Below are 13,519 nucleotides of genomic sequence, written 5' to 3' on the forward strand. Positions count from 1 at the left end.
GGAACGCAATCATCACAGTGTCCTTTCCTGTGTTTGACAAGCTTGCGCCGTCGGCCCCGTGTCTCCTGTTGGGAGTTTGCTCTGCATGTCCTGGGCGGAGTGTTTATCTCATCAAGCCGTGTTTCTCACGCACACATTTCCCCAGAAATAAACACAGTGCACCCTCTTGCAAAACCCAGGGCACTCATTTAGACCATATAAATAATAGGAAGTTATAATACCGAGAAGACATAAGAAGTTACAGTGTGTAATTAAGTATTTTCAGCCTTCACACGTACATGATCTGTGTGTGACTTGAAAACGAGCCAGGGCAACTCTTCATTTGATTCATTTTGCTTTCACGTCGCAGTTTTCTTTGCTCCTCAAGGTACAAAAAAAAAAAAAAAAAAAGTAAGAGACTACGGCTACAAGTTACAAGTCAGACATACCACATTTGTTGCTTTTTTTTTTTTTCCTTTCTTTGCGGCTAAGCACAGGATTTCCTCTTTTATACGTGATTTGAGCTTCACGCAGAGCGCAGGTGCGAAAGAGTCAGAGACGGATCAGAGACCTTCAGACGAGAGATCTCTTGACGGCAGATGGGTTGTTTGTTAATCACATGTTTATCTGCGAGAGCGTGGAATCCCCCCGTCCTCCTTCGGAAAGGGTTAACGCCGGCCTAGTTTCCGTGGCAACACGCAACGTCGAGTGACATCATCGCTTTAATTTTAGCCCGCCACTCAAGGTCGGTCACATGACCAGCTAGCCGGCTCCACGTGTGTGTGTGTGTGTGTGTGTGTGTGTGTGTGTGTGTGTGTGTGTGTGTGTGTGTGTGTGTGTGTGTGTGTGTGTGTGTGTGTGTGTGTGTGTGTGTGTGTGTGTGTGTGTGTGTGTGTGAGTGTGTAGTAAGCGGTTTGGTGTATGGTAGAGACTCAGGAAGTGGAGGGTTTGACATCACCTCTTCCACTCGGCGTCTGCTTTCGATGTACAGTATTTACGGCTCGTGAGGTTTCCACCGCCCGGCTCCCCGTCTGGACTGATACAGTTTTTAGTTTATTGTTTATTGTTTTGCACTGTTTGTAAAAAATATACAGGAAATATCAAATATAAATACTATAGGTGCAGGAAGAGGCAAAAAACCCAATGGGCTTATTTGAAGCCTTTACTGAAGTTATTAAAATGTCATGTGTTATAAAGAACACAAGATTAATTTCCTTAATCATTTCCTCCTTCCTTCCTTCCTTTCTCCTTCCTTCCTTTCTCCTTCCTTCCTTCCTTCCTTCCTTCCTTCCTTCCTTCCTTCCTTCCTTCCTTCCTTCCTTCCTTCCTTCCTTCCTTCCTTCCTTCCTTCCTTCCTTTCTCCTCCCTTCCTTCCTTTCTCCTCCCTTCCTTCCTTCCTTTCTCCTTCCTTCCTTCCTTCCTTCCTTCCTTCCTTCCTTCCTTCCTTCCTTCCTTCCTTCCTTCCTTCCTTCCTTCCTTCCTTCCTTCCTTCCTTCCTTCCTTCCTTCCTTCTTCCCTTCCTCTTTTCTCCCTTCCTTCCTCGTTTTCTCCCCTTTCCTTCCTTCCTTCCTTCCTTCCTTCCTTCCTTCCTTCCTTCCTTCCTTCCTTCCTTCCTTCCTTTCTCCTCCCTTCCTTCCTTTCTCCTCCCTTCCTTCCTTCCTTTCTCCTTCCTTCCTTCCTTCCTTCCTTCCTTCCTTCCTTCCTTCCTTCCTTCCTTCCTTCCTTCCTTCCTTCCTTCCTTCCTTCCTTCTTCCCTTCCTCTTTTCTCCCTTCCTTCCTCGTTTTCTCCCCTTTCCTTCCTTCCTTCCTTCCTTCCTTCCTTCCTTCCTTCCTTCCTTCCTTCCTTCCTTCCTTCCTCCTCCCTTCCTTCCTTCCTTCCTTCCTTCCTTCCTTCCTTCCTTCCTTCCTTCCTTCCTTCCTTCCTTCCTTCCTTCCTTCCTCCCTTCCTTCCTTCCTTCCATAAATCATCTTTACACAAAAACATCATCAACAGGAATTTATCATTTTTATCGTGAGATACAAATTCTTATCGTGGGGAATTTTTTTGACGGTAAATCGTGAACGGTAAAATATCGCATACATGAACAACAATACATTGGGAAAGCAGTTACAAAACAGCAGTCAAGTTCCTTCAGACTCTTTTGTAACATTTCAAAGAGGAAGAGTCTTTGCCAAGTGGGAAAAATCATTCCACAATTTAGTCCCTAAATCTCACCGAACATTGACGTCTGCAGGTGAGAAATTTAGGAGGATGAAGATCTGAGGATTGTCCAGTTGAATAAGAATAAACCTGTGAATTTAATTTAAAGTAAGTCTTGAACTTACTTACACAGCTAGTTATTGAACAGCTGGGCTTAAACAGGCCGGTGCAGCGTACACTTATGGCACTACCGTGTCAAGTTTGGTCTCTAATAGATGTTTCTTTGAGTCTGAAAATGATGCCGTCTTGATCTGAAGCTGTTTACTCCGAGGTAACAACCAGCGCATCCTGTCTTTGTTCAAAGGTCCTCGTCAAAGCCGTCTAATAACAGGCATTTCAAGTTCTCACGCAGCACGCAAACCTATGAAATGGGATCTAATCTGAAAGCATCTGCTCGCTCCTCTCTACTTAGCGTAGTGCGGGTCCTGCCACTATGATGAGAGAGCTCCTCCATTTGTTGTGTCTTGAACTTGTTTTCACAACTGTGTCAAATTGCCCTTCACCCCGACGGCATCGGTAATCTGAAGTTCAAGATTAAACCGAAGGTGAGCCATTGTGTGCATTAAAAAAAGCTGACTGAACACTTTTAGTCTGGCCTGCAGCTTCTGCACACGAACAACGAGCAACAATCAGCTGCTCACGGGCAATAAAACCTGTCGTATCAAAGGTGAATCCCCTCAACGAGCTTCCTTAAGCCGTTGAAAAAACCTTTTTTTAATCAGGAACTAGAGCTGGGGATCGATTCAAATGTCAAGAATCGATTCGATTCCGATTCTTAAGATTCAGAATCGATTATCACCATTTGATTCGATATTGATTTGGGTTAGTGTTTCCTGGATTATATGACTGTAAAATAACTATTGAAATAATAATTTCACAATAATTATTGTGAAATAACTAAGAAATAAATAACTCAAATAGGCATTTCAATATCCATTTAAAGTGCAAAAAAAGAAAGAAATTGCAACAGCTCAAGCAGTAAACTAATTATTTTAGCTTGTCTGATTTATTCTGTCACCAGACACAGCTGGACATGAAGCACCCAGCATTTTTCAGGTATTTCATGACAAACCGTGTCCGATAACAGAGAAACCAAACAAGCTATAGTAAATATAGATAATATGAACTTCATTGAACTAATATAACATTTAGAAATTTAAGCTGAAATGTCCAGCATTTTCTTTAAAGAATTAATTTAGTTCAGGAGTTTTAAAAACTACTGGGATTAAAGTTCACCAGGCAAAAACCAAGGACCAATCAGCTCCCAGAATGCTGATAGAACTGCTTTAGAAACATCGTGGGTCAGAATTATCAAACAGATCCAGGGAGGAAACAGAGACGGATGAAATCGGTTTTATTTTTTTCCCACATTCTGTTTTTATTTGTTCCATTTTCGGTCTATTTTGGTTTTTAATTTTTGAGCATTTGGTTTTTAGCATTTTTTGCAAATGTAACCCCAAGACAGTATATAAAGTAATGAAATATAGACAATTTATGCAATTATAACCTAACACTTTAATGTTTTCATACCTTTAAACATATTTAAAGGCAAAAACATGGCACCAGTTATTCTCGTGTCCAACAAAATATTCCTTTTTTGGGGATAAACAAAAAAATAACCAAAAGTTGTAATGATGAAAAAAAAAATTTAATAAAAAAAAAAAAAAAATCGATCTTTAGAAATACAAATCAATTTTTAGGAATTAATATGAGAATCGATTTAGAATCAGAAAATAGATTTTTTTCAACACAGGCCTATCAGGGACATTAAAGCATCAGATCCCGGGGTCTGAACGTCAGTAGCGTCAGGGCTCGTAATCATTGATATGTTGCCTCTTTCTCGGCTCTGCACGTCTTTTTGTTTCGTCTGCACGTCTCATGACCGAACACTGAAGCTCCTGCAGCCGGACCGTTGCCCGCCAGCTCGCTGGGATCTTTGCTGGTGTCTGAGCTTCTCGTCCGAGGGAGGTTGTCAGCCGCCTGGTGCCGCAGTTAATAAAAAATGAATGGGAAGAGAAAGGGAGGAGCCCTTCAGCTGTTGCTCAAGCTCTTTAACTCTCACTTCCCTGGCGGCTCGGCTGCTCTGCAGCTCCCAGCGGGCTCACAGTTTACACAATCCCCAATCCCTCCGCAACCCGGCCTCTGCCAGGTTTTATGTAATACAGCACAACAGCTGTTGTAGCTTTAATCGCGTACTATTGAAACAGAGTACTGTGTTTTTAAATGAATTAATGCTTTGAATCACTCAGCATCTTACCCAGCGATCAACCGCTGTCAACTTGTCTCATTTTGAAGTGTTTTGTAGGAGCATTTTAACCTTGAGTGCAGGTCTGTGTATTTAGGAGTGTGTGCAGCGCCTTTTTTTTAAAGGGCACAGCGGCGTACTGGCCCTTTAAGTCTGGCGATGCCTGGCTCCAACATATGGGAAGCTAATCTTAGCTCGGCCCGGAGAGACGAGCCTGGCAACTCTCCACCGTGCAGGGCTGCAAGAGTTCTCTCTCCTGCTTTTCTCTCTCTTCTCTGAGAAATCTCTGCTTTAACCACCAAATATTACCACCCAAAATAAACCAACCCGGTCTCTCAGGCTTTCATATGTGTCACAAATGTTCCAGTTATTTCCAGCATCTCCAACTACAATGTCCGGTTTCTGCTTTTAGATCTCATTCTTATTTTAGGCGGGCAGTTTGTTTTGCACCGGTACCTGTTTTGTTTGCAGCATTTTCGGCCCATCTCTTTGTGTCAGATCCAACATTTCCTGTCAGAATCTGTGCATTGGTTGTTGGTTCCCTTCCTCTAATTTCATTTCCCAAAACATCAAGCACAAAGAGACCTAGCTCTTAAAAATGTCCCTCCCACTTTCAGCCCTTTCCCTTTTTGTTTTTGTTTGCTTTTTCTTTAATTTTTAACAGCCATCCTGCTATCACCACTTTTCCATTTCTGTCCCTCCCCTCCCCTCCCTCTCCCTCTCCTCCCTCTCACGCCAGTCTTTCCTTTCTCTTTGTGAGGAGTAGTAAGGGCTTGGGGGGTGGGACGGGGGACGGGGGACGGGGAGGAGGCTAAGTGGGGGGACGGCTGCTCGCCCAGCTGAGTGAATCGTGCCTACTTGCACGTGCCGAATGTCAGGAGATATGACTCAGACTGGATACTCCACACTCCACACTGTACCGCACACCCAAACACACCTTGAACCAGACACCGTCTCGTGTCTTTGCCGCTGCAAAGAGCGGCAAAGACAAAGGAAGAATAACCTGCAAAAACACACACACTTACAAAAGCAAAAGCAGTCGCCGCTTTGGTCGGGGATCTCGGGGAGATATTTGTCCTGCTTGTTCAGTCACGCTGAAAGACTCTGCATTTAACTCTTACTATTTTAAACCTAATGTGCCCTGCAGCCTCTTTGTCCCACCCACCAATAAACCCGGTGACCCTCGCTGAACAATCCGTCAGTGTGTGTGCAGCGACTGCGCCGCATGTGTGCAAGAAAAATCGTTCAAGTTGGCCTGTGCGTGTGTCGACGGCGTTTTTGCAGGAGCTTTCAGGAGCTTCTTTCTGTGTCCTGAATGCCATATGTGAAAAATGTGTGTGTGTGTCTGTGTGTGTGTGAGAGAGACACAGAGAGAGAGAGAGTTAAATATACAGAAACAGAAAAGGGAAATGGGAAGGGGGTGGGTGAGATCAGATGACCTTGATGATGTTAGACTGCAGGACGGCGGGGTGGGGGTGGGGGTGCACGGAGGTAGACGGGAGCCGCGCTGGAGGACGGTGTCAGCTGACAGGAAGAGCTGCGAGGGGGGAAAGGGCAGCCCTCATGACCCGATCAATACATTTCAGTTTAGTCGGTTAGTCACTGGCAACAAAAAAAAATAAAAAAAATAATTTCCCTTTTAAATGTACAACGGAGTAATAGGGCCAAACTAAGACAAAGAAAAAATAATTGGAAATTACTAGAATAAAGTCATAATATAATGAGAATAAAGTCGCAAATTTACGAGAATAAAGTCATAATATTACGAGAATAAAGTCGTAATATTACGAGAATAAAGTCGTAATATTATGAGAATAAAGTCATAATGTTGCGAGAATAAAGTCGTAATAGAATAAAGTCATAATATGATGAGAATAAAGTCACAATATTACGAGAATAAAGTCGTAATTTATGAGAATAAATTCGTAATATTACAAGAATAAAGTCATAATGTTGCGAGAATAAAGTCGTAATAGAATAAAGTCGTAATAGAATAAAGTCGTAATATTACAAGAATAAAGTCTATAATTTATGAGAATAAAGTCGTAATATTATGAGAATAAAGTCGTAATATTACGAGAATAAAGTCGTAATATTACAAGAATAAAGTGGTAGTTTATGAGAACTCTAACAGGAAGAGTGTGTTAAAATGTTGAATATTGAGCATCTTGTGACGTTATATTTATATATTTATGATATATTTAATATTACGACTTTCTTCTCGTAATATTACGACTTTATTCTCATAATATTACGACTTTATTCTCAAAATATTACGACTTTATTCTCGTAATATTACGACTTTATTCTCAAAATATTACGACTTTATTCTCAAAATATTACGACTTTATTCTCGCAAAATTATGACTTTATTCTCGTAATTTTACGACTTTATTCTCGCAACATTATAACTTTATTCTCGCAATTTTACGACTTTATTCTCATATTATTATGACTTTATTTTCGTAATTTCCTTTTTTTTTTTCTTAGTTTGTCCCTAATACTCCGTTGTATGAATGATATGCTCTTAGAGCAAAATCATTTAAATAAAACAAAAGAGCATTTTGTTGTTTTTATCCAGCACTTCTTGCTTGTTTAATGAACCCAGACCTCCTACTGGCGATGAGCCGATAACATTTAAGAAAAAAACAACTAGTTTCAGTGATTGAGGGTTTTGTTTCAGGACTTTGTTGAGAAGAAAAGACAAAGATGAATCAGGCTTAGTCATCTGTGAGCCAGCTCAACACAGTTGCCGAGGATGGACTTTTGTTGTCAGTCATCCCTCCTACAACCGAGACCTTTCCTCCATGCTGCTGAGAAACAGAGAGCGTGAGGCAGAGAAGTGAGAGAGATGGAGAGAAAAATAGAGAGGAACGAGGGCGGGAGACAATTCGTTTGAGTGATAATTTCACGACTTTGTGAAATGAAGCGATTGATGGAAGATTAGGAGCCTCGCGTTATACTGTTCTCTTACTTTCTCTCTCGATGCCGGGCTACTGCAGAGTTACCGTAAGTGGGATTTAACTTTCATCATTAAAGAAAGATAGAATAAGAGGTATTTTTGCTCTTATATTAAATATCTTGAAGTGTTGGAGTCCTGCAAAGTGAAATGGAGTTCTTATAGATGTTTTGTCACGTGCAACAGCTTTGTGTTTTAAGGAAGTGTGACAGGCAGCGTCATCCATACCCTTAAAGAGGAAGCACTTTAAAGCCCCGTGTCCCCGTCGGTCGTGTCTATATTTCAGCAGTTCTTTTATCTACTGATAAAACGTAATGATGGTAAACACCTGAAATGTCGAGTAACGTTTTATGTGAAATGACAACCTCCTCTACTCTTTATGAATCATCTTTGTGTGTTCCAATCCAGTAGTCTTACTGTAAATACCGATGGAAGATCAGATGTGTCACAGTCTTGTACGTCACTGCGTGTCATGTGCTGGAAGAGCTGACCTCACGAGCGTAGTAGTAGAGCGGAGTAGGGATCGACTAAAACATTTATCACGACAATTTCTGGCATTTATCCTGATAACGATAAAAAAAAAATACCAATACAAAAACGTCATCAACGGGAATTTATACTTCTTTCTTTCTTTCTTTCTTTCTTTCTTTCTTTCTTTCTTTCTTTCTTTCTTTCTTTCTTTCTTTCTTTCTTTCTTTCTTTCTTTCTTTCTCGCTCATTTCCTTCCTTCCTTCCTTCCTTCCTTCCTTCCTTCCTTCCTCATTCCTTCCTCATTCCTTCCTTCCTTCCTCATTCCTTCCTTCCTTCCTTCCTTCCTTCCTTCCTTCCTTCCTTCCTTCCTTCCTTCCTTCCTTCCTCATTCCTTCCTTCCTTCCTTCCTCATTCCTTCCTTCCTTCCTTCCTTCCTCATTCCTTCCTTCCTTCCTTCCTTCCTCATTCCTTCCTTCCTTCCTTCCTTTCTTCCTTCCTCCTTCCTCATTCCTCCTTCCTTCCTTCCTTCCTTCCTTCCTTCCTTCCTTCCTTCCTTCCTTCCTTCCTTCCTTCCTTCCTTCCTTCCTTCCTTCCTCATTCCTTCCTTCCTACCTTCCTTCCTTCCTTCCTTCCTCATTCCTTCCTTCCTTCCTCATTCATTCATTCCTTCCTTCCTTCCTTCCTTCCTTCCTCATTCATTCCTTCCTTCCTCATTCCTTCCTTCCTTCCTTCCTTCCTTCCTTCCTTCCTCATTCCTTCCTTCCTACCTTCCTTCCTTCCTTCCTTCCTTCCTTCCTTCCTCATTCCTTCCTTCCTTCCTTCCTAATTCCTTCCTTCCTTCCTCATTCCTTCCTTCCTTCCTTCCTTCCTTCCTTCCTTCCTTCCTTCCTTCCTTCCTTCCTTCCTTCCTTCCTTCCTTCCTTCCTTCCTTCCTTCCTTCCTTCCTTCCTCCTTCCTTCCTTCCTTCCTTCCTTCCTTCCTTCCTTCCTTCCTTCCTTCCTTCCTTCCATAAATCAGTTTTACACAAAAACGTCACCAACGGGAATTTATCGTTTTTACCGTGAGATACAAATTCTTACCGTGGGGAATTTTTTTGACGGTTTATCGTGAACGGTAAAATATCACCCATTCCTAGCGTGGAGATGATGATATCATTCACATTGAGTTTCATCGTTTTAAAAATGCTACCGTCTTCAACCGGCGTTGCTTCCTGAGTGTTCAGTTTTACTCCTGATTTTGCCAAAGGTGTTTTTAAGCTGTTGTTTTATGAAAACAAACGTGTGAACGCTGCGTGTGAACGCTGCGTGTGAACTCCGGTTCTCGGTGTGAGCGAGGGACTCGGGCTGGAGGATTTGTGATTGAGGGGTTAAGCTGAGCCTGGAGCGAGCAAACGCTGCGTCACTGCAGCCGGGGGAGTGAGAGCCGGTCAGGTGAATGAGTGGAGTGTTTTTTCGAGTGTCCGCTCGCGTGTGCTGAGAGTGGGCATGTGCCCACCCGGCGGCGGAGGCGAGTGTCCTGGTGGGAGACACCGCTAATGACGGGGCGGCTGCGTCATCACCGCATGTGTTTCCTACCTCTCGCTTGCTCTCTCCGCTTCCCCCTCGCTCATTGGTGCTGCGCGGTCACGTGACCCGATGTTCTACTTCTCCTCTCCTTCCTTTAGACAGTTTCGTCTGTGCCGTGTTTCTCTTAGGGACCGACGCTCATCCGTGTGTGCATATACAAATATGTGTGGCTACAGCGGGGCCAGACAGCGTACAATTTAGAGCCAGCGCTTTTTGAAAGTGTTACAGCGGTAACGCAATAAGCTATGCTAGAAAGGAGGAGAAAACTAAAACAGGGGAGAGAAATCGAGTGAGGGAAGCGGAGACAGATTGGAAAAAGCCTGAGAAAAATGAGAGATCGAGGGAGACCAAGAGAGACAGACAGAGCCGGTGAAGTAGGGGACAGGCTGCTGAATCTACCCGTAGCCCGGTGTAGGCGAAACACCCTCAGTAATGCAGGAGAAAGTGCTACGCAGGAGTGTAGGATCTGCACGGGGGAGACGACCATGGCCACCTCTCTCCTCCTCTTCCTCCTCCTCCTGGTTCAATCAGCTCCAAAACTCCTGCGTGGTAGGAAAAGAAGAGAAGGACCACAAGGCCGTTCAGCCGGCAGGCGGGCGAGAGGGAAACATCCGGCAGCGATGACGATGCTGATAATGATAATGCCACAGACGCCAAGGCAGAGTAATGGTGAGGAGAGAATGTGAAGAGAAATGCTTCATCGTAGGCTGGTGGACGGGCGAGGACAGAGGCTTCACTTGGCGACAAGACGCCAGCCTTTTTCATCAAGATTTTCTGTCCAGTCACAGAATCAGTCCAAAGAACTTCTCTACAGACCTCCCTTTTGTCGTCTTCATACTCCTCAGTATCTTCCTTTACTGCCGTAACGTCATCCTCTTCCCCCTCTGTTCGCCGTCCGACTATCATCAGCCGTTTCCTTTTCCATCGCCCAACGCAGGCTGCTCCTTCGCCGAATTGTTGCATATTGTTTTCGATCTCTTCATTTTCTTCCCACAGTGTAGCCGAGCAGGTTGACGCTATAGATTTTGGATTACTAGCCTGCCATCAAGTGACCCACAACTTCCTCTTGGGCAGAAATCTGACCATCTCTTGCTTCAGCTGCATCCTTTGGATCTTGGAGGATTGGACCAGCAATCGGCGAGCCGGCTCACCTACGTCCCAACCAACAGTCTCGTTGCACGTAGCCCGAGTGTAGGATCAGTTATCCGCCACCTACGTGAGACTGAACTGCTACATTTCAGGCGAGAAATGAAAGAACCGATATGCAAGTGGAAGAGAAGAGAATGGAGATTGAAGAGCCGTTATCGCCGGCGCTTCCCTTGGCTCAGGACTGAGCCGAATCTAAACACGGAAAGACAAGAACAAAACCGCAGCAAGGAAAAGCAGATGTCATTTGCGGAGAGCATAAGCAAAAAAAAAATCTAATCTTGCTTTCCCTTGCTCCTTCTTCCTTCGCCCGTTGATGCCATTCTGACTTGAGACAGTCTAATCGCTTGACGGCCGCTGTTTCGCTTCTGCAGTCGAAAAACAGAAAAGCTCAGCGACCGGCGAAAGAGTCAGTTTTGGGCTTTTGCAGATAAAACCAAACATACATATATAGCCTGATGTGTCACGTCACTGAATGCAGCAGAGCTCTGAAGGGCGTGGATACACTCAGAGAGAGGGTTTTTCTCATTGTTAAGAGCTCTGCTGCTGCTGTTTCCTAGGCTGCTGCTGCTGCTAGCGAAATCACCCCTCGGCTCTCTCTGTTTCTGCTCACTGCACACTCCTCCATTCCATCGTACGTGCCCGCTGTGGCTCAGATAATGGCCTCTCGCTCTGCACACACAGAAGAGAGAGAGGAGATGGAGGGGGGGGAGGCCGCACAAGGGAGGAGAACGGAGGGAGGAGAGAGAGGGGAAGGTGGGGGCTGCGAGGAGAAGCTGACTGCATGTATAGTCAAGAGAAAGAAAGAGGATATTGAAAAAGGGAAGGGAGGAGCAGACAGAGATAATGAGAAAGGAAAAAGGAGAGAACAGAAAGCATTGGCTGTAAGAAGAGGCCACAGAATGAGAAACGTGTGTGCCGTGCTGGGGGGAGGTGTGCCGTGTGTGTTTGGCCGGCTGCGTGTGGATGTGTGAACGCGTGCATGTGTGTTTCGCCGCTCGCCGTGTCCGCGCGCTGCACAGACGGGAAGAAAAAAGGAATATAACCCAGAAGCCGGCTTTCGCTCGCTCGTGGATCCCTATACCGGCAATCAAGTCTCATGCTCCTCTCCGTCTCGCCCTCTGCCCTCTGCTTTTCGACCGGCAGCTCCGTCTGGACGTCTGAGAAGGCGTAAGTATTGCGGCGTAAGATCCTCTCAGCTGGCTTAATATTGTCAGGGTCTCTGCTTCATGTTCCTGCTCGTCACGGCGGCGAAGAAGGAAGGGGTGGGGGAAGAAGGAGGCGGACGAGGACGAGGGGGAGGCTGGGGTGGTGTTGTGTATGTGGGATTTATGTTCAGCTGTCTACTCGCAAGCCTCACTTAACCCCCTCAGCGCCACCACTACTATCCTTTAATGCTTTGTCTCCTTTTTTTGCGACCCCCCACACCCCTTCCCCTGGTGTCACTGATAAACTGGTTTGCACCTCCACAAACATGAAATAGACGGCTTGTTTAAAGACTTTCGAGACTGTCTGGTTCACCAGGTTGGGTGAGATCTGACCCGGTGAGATGTGTTGTTGCTCTTGTGTACACATTGAGGTGTGGGTGAAGTTTGTTTCTGTGTGAAATAGTAACATGACTATAGGGGAGGACAAAGACACTTGGCTCTGTCGTGGTGTAAATATTTGACCAAGCACACGGGCCGTGCCGCCGCTCGTACAGGTGCGGAGCGCTGCAGGTGTCAAAACAACATTTCTGTCCTAGACTTGCCTCAAAGTTCAAAGGATGTGCAATTTCAGTGAACTGTTCATTCACACGTGTTGAGGTTTTTGCTATCTACTATAAAAAAAAGGTCCATTTGTTTTCAACATTTCGCTCTTGGAACCCACGTGTCTCTTGTTTTCTGTGGAGCCTTTTTTGTGTATGTAGCTTTGAGGAACACGGTGTCAGCATGATTGCGGGATATTGGTTTGCAGTCACCCTGTTTCGACACACTGCAGTTCTCATAACTGCTGCACACTGCTGCTACCTGCCCACCCCTTCCTCTTTCCCATCTGATGCCACTGATAGCACAGACATGGGGCCTCTCACGTATTGCATGCCGGCTGTTCGCTGCCACCCCCACACCTCCTCTTCCACCCCTCAGTACCTCTCGCCAATAGTGTTCACACCCCCGGCTGAGATCCCCGCCAAACACCCAGTGCAGGAGGTGGATTCAAAAGACCCGAGCATGCTGGCTGTCTGGTGATTAGCTAGTAAAAATGCTCATTCCAGTAATATTTCAATGATTGGTGAAGCTGGATGGCACTCTCACTTCTACTCTCACACACACAGAGGCCATCTTCTTATTTTCTGGCCATATATGAGAGAATTATATGTGACTCTACATTTGTAAGTAATCCATGTTTATTTTATGGAGATGGGAGACCTTCACCTGGCTTGATGTTAGTTTGTATACTCGTACAGTGAACTATGCATCTCTGCCTTGTGGCTCTTAGCACTCTTGCAGTTGCAGTTCTAATGCATAAATGTTTCCCATTGAGCGTACTCTATCTAAAAAACAAACCATTTCTCACTGTTTAAAGTGGCTGGACAGTTTCTTGTACACAAAAAGACAAAATGTAACATTATTTCAGTATGCTAACCTCTTGCTAGGTCAGCAACTGCATTCTCATAGTAACGTTGGCTTTGTTTTCCTTTCACAAGGGCCAGTGAGCAGGTTGGAATACACTGTTCAGCCACAACATGAACTCTGTCAATGATTTCTGAACTTGTTCTTGGATTAGCTGAGTTAGTATCCCTCTAGAATCATTTAATAGTTACCTGTGGGGAGCAAACCTGGACTCAAGACTGTATATTGCGTTATATATTATACAATATTCTTGGGATACATGAAAATTGGCAAACCTTGGACATAAAAAGTTAAATCAGTTGTTGAAAAGTTTAGCAACATTGGCTTTTAATTGTGCAGGCG

The 13,519-nt window shown here is 44.5% G+C and overlaps 1 protein-coding gene across 3 annotated transcripts in view; it reads left to right on the forward strand.

The window, feature by feature from the left end:
- The window catches only part of tet3 (tet methylcytosine dioxygenase 3), a 57,798-nt gene that overhangs the window by 14,271 nt on the left and 30,008 nt on the right, over nt 1–13,519 (forward strand). The window contains exon 1 of one of the 3 annotated variants that reach the window (XM_061730358.1): nt 11,393–11,735. The exons of the other annotated variants lie outside the window; for them this stretch is intronic. The gene's annotated coding sequence lies outside the window, so the exon portion shown is untranslated. Of the gene's footprint in view, nt 1–11,392; nt 11,736–13,519 lie in introns of those variants that run through there. 3 annotated transcript variants of the gene reach the window in all.

This window comes from Cololabis saira, chromosome 9, assembly GCF_033807715.1.
Source record: "Cololabis saira isolate AMF1-May2022 chromosome 9, fColSai1.1, whole genome shotgun sequence".
Classification (NCBI taxonomy): Eukaryota; Metazoa; Chordata; class Actinopteri; order Beloniformes; family Belonidae; genus Cololabis; species Cololabis saira.